This window comes from Callithrix jacchus, chromosome 1 (genome assembly GCF_049354715.1).
Source record: "Callithrix jacchus isolate 240 chromosome 1, calJac240_pri, whole genome shotgun sequence".
NCBI classification, from domain to species: Eukaryota; Metazoa; Chordata; class Mammalia; order Primates; family Cebidae; genus Callithrix; species Callithrix jacchus.
Genome location: NC_133502.1, coordinates 154,363,987 through 154,367,133, shown reverse-complemented (window position 1 = coordinate 154,367,133; position 3,147 = coordinate 154,363,987).

The window sequence follows — 3,147 nt, the reverse complement described above, 5'->3', positions numbered from 1 at the left end:
TTCAAAGCAGGACTCTCTCTGACCTCCCCCTTGATCAGCAGGTGGATTTGAGGGGATTTGCACTGGGAATATCACATCTACGCTGTCACTTTAATCAAGAACCTCACTTTTTTACATTTTCTAAGCCATTGCAGTAACATTCTAACTAGAAGCTGAATGCCTAATCTCAGTCCCCTTCAATTCCTCTCTTCAGTGACAACTAGTGATCTTTGTAAAATGCCAGTCTGACCATGTTACATCCCTTAATTAAAAAAAGAATTTTTTTAACCTTCCAATAAATTACAGCTGCCTTCAGGATGAAAGTTCAATCTCTCAGTACTGAATCTAAAGTTCCCTCATCCTCTGGCTCCTTTCTGCAACTCACTCTCAACCCTAAAATTCAGCTTCCCAAAGTTAATTTCAAGACACACTCCCATGGGTACCATCTTCTGCCATGTATCTATGCCTTCATTCAAGTGAGGCTTTTTGCTGGAAATGCCCTTTCGCTTTCCATTAGGCAGCTTCTATAATGCTTCAGAGCTTCTGGTCACGTGATACCTGGTCTAGACATCAGCAACCCCCTCAAACCCCCCCAAAATTAGTTGCTGTCTCTGAGACATGCTCCTTCAGCCCTCTGCTAACCTGTTTCCCAGCAGTTCTCAATATATTACAATTGCCTCTTGTCTTTCCCTCTAACTAGACTGCAATGGCAGAGATTATGTCTTATACATCATATATTCCCAGTTTTTGGAGGGATATAAAATCGATGTTCAATGCAGCTTTGTTGTAAAAAAAAAAAAAAAAAAAAAAAAAAAAAAAGCCTATGGAGCATTTATGGAACTCCATGAGTGCACTGTAAGTATTGGGCACTGCATGTATAATGTATCAGATTTCTAATTGTGTTAAATACCAGGGGAACAAATTGCTGGAGTGATCAAGTGAGTACACCCATTAACTCCCAAACCTTGGCTTGTTGACCACATCCCATTTCTAATAAAGGTTTTGCTTCTTATGTAGGTCATAATAAAATAAGAATAAAGTAATATAGTTAGATTTTCTACAATTATTCCCCTCTTCCTTTCTTCGGTGCTAAAATATCTTCGTTTAGTAGGATAAATAGAGTGGTAGTAGACAGCAGTTTTGTTTGGGTTTTGCTTATTTGTTTATGCCCTTACTTGGCAATCTAAAAATAAGCAAGTCAATATTGGTCTTTGTAACAGTCAGGGTCTCAGCAGGAAACAGAATTCACCCCAGATGGTTCAAATAAATAGACTTTAATGAAAGAACCACTCACAGAGCTGGGAAGGGTGGGAGAAAAAACAAGGGCAGTGAGATGCCCGGAAGGGTCAAGGGGAGGAAATTGTGTCACTGGAGCCTGGTGAGTGCTGTAGCCATGGAGAAGGGGCCACCAGCAGAAGCCATAGCTTTGGAGGAAAATCACTACCCCTCCCGTGCCGCACTGCAGCAGAGTTTCTCTCCTGTCATTACTCAGTCTCCTGGCAGGGACTCCCACTGGTCAACTGGAAGCCAGCTAGCATAGAGCTGGTACAGCCCACAGGTCAGCCTCTTGGATGCAGAGCAGGCCAGGGATGGGCCCAGAATGAAATGTGGGAAGATGAGAAATGAGGAATAACCTGCAGAGTTTTAAAACTATGTTAAAACTGTTGCCTGTGGTAGCATGTGACCAGAAGCTCTGAAGCATTATAGGAGCTGCATAATGGACAAGAGAAACATAATTGTTAAACTGGCCCATGAAAATAAAATCTTGGCTACTGCTGATCAAGTGGCCTGAGCACCAAAAAGGTAAATAGAATCCTGAATTTTCAATTAATCCCTTTCAGTTACTAGCTGGGTGACCTTAAGCAAGTCCTTTAACTTCTCTGTATGACATTTCTTCATCTGTAAAATGAGAATAATAATCACTGTCATACCAACCCCCACAGTTATTGCGAGAGTTAAAAAGTATATCGTATATCCAAAACTCATAAACTGCCGAGTACTATAGTTTAATTTAACCAACATTTATCGTCCTTACCATGTGCCAGACTCTTTTCTAATCCCCTAGCAAATAATAATCCAGTCAATCCTTCATGCTGATTTCCCCCACATACAATGGAATATTTCTCTTCCTCATAGGGGCAGAAAAATGTTCAAAGGATGAATGATACACTCATCTTTACTTTCAATGTTACAAGAGGAATCAACTTCATTCCAAAACAAGAACGCTAAGTTAACCTTTACATATCATACTAAGAGGCTGTAGGATATCTTGATTCTTTTATTCAAAATAACACTAAAATTTACCTTATTTTCATGCATTCCACTACTGGAGGGAGATAAGAACCGGTGACAGACTGTGGACATTTACTATTGCCATTATTGTTCTTACTATTTTATTGTCAACTAAAATTGAGACTCTGCCTAGGGATAAACACAGAACATTCTCCTGGGAACATAACACATTTTTATGGCATTTCTTCAGCTTGTTTTTCCAAACACTCTAAAAAAACAATGATCATGGACCCCACAATTGATTCCATCAAAAATGAATAATCAGTGCGGTTCATCGCCCACTCGTTTTGCCAGTTAGTCAACTATGACCACCTGCAGATTTAGACTGGTGAATGGGCTAGAAGAGTTGTTTGTTCCAAACCCGTTCCAAACGCTGTTCCTTGTGCCTGGAGCTCTCATAAAACATGTTCACAAATCATCACAGACAGAATTTCCAGTGGAGATTTTAGAGGGCATGGCTGGAGGGCAAAAGTCTTTGAGTTCAATTACACATTGTTATTAGGAGTTTCTTTCATCCTAAAGCTGCACAAATCCTAAGCAGTAACAAGGTAGCAGAAAGAAAACAGGCTCTGAAGTCAAACTAGGACTTAAATTGCAGATTCTCCACTTACTAGGTGTGTGACCTTGAGTAATTACTTAATGTGGCTGAACCTTGACAGGGTAGGAAAAGAATTTCTGCCGTATAGGATTATTGTAGAAATACATGAGATAATATATGACACACCTAGTCTGGTGCCTAGCATATAGCTGGCGCTCTCTAATTAAATACAATGATGCTGATGATGAGGAAAGCCTGTGATGTCCTGACCCAGAAGGGGTGGCTGTGGAGGAAGACATCAAACGTGGATGGATGTTAAGACTTGGCTTTCTCTTCAG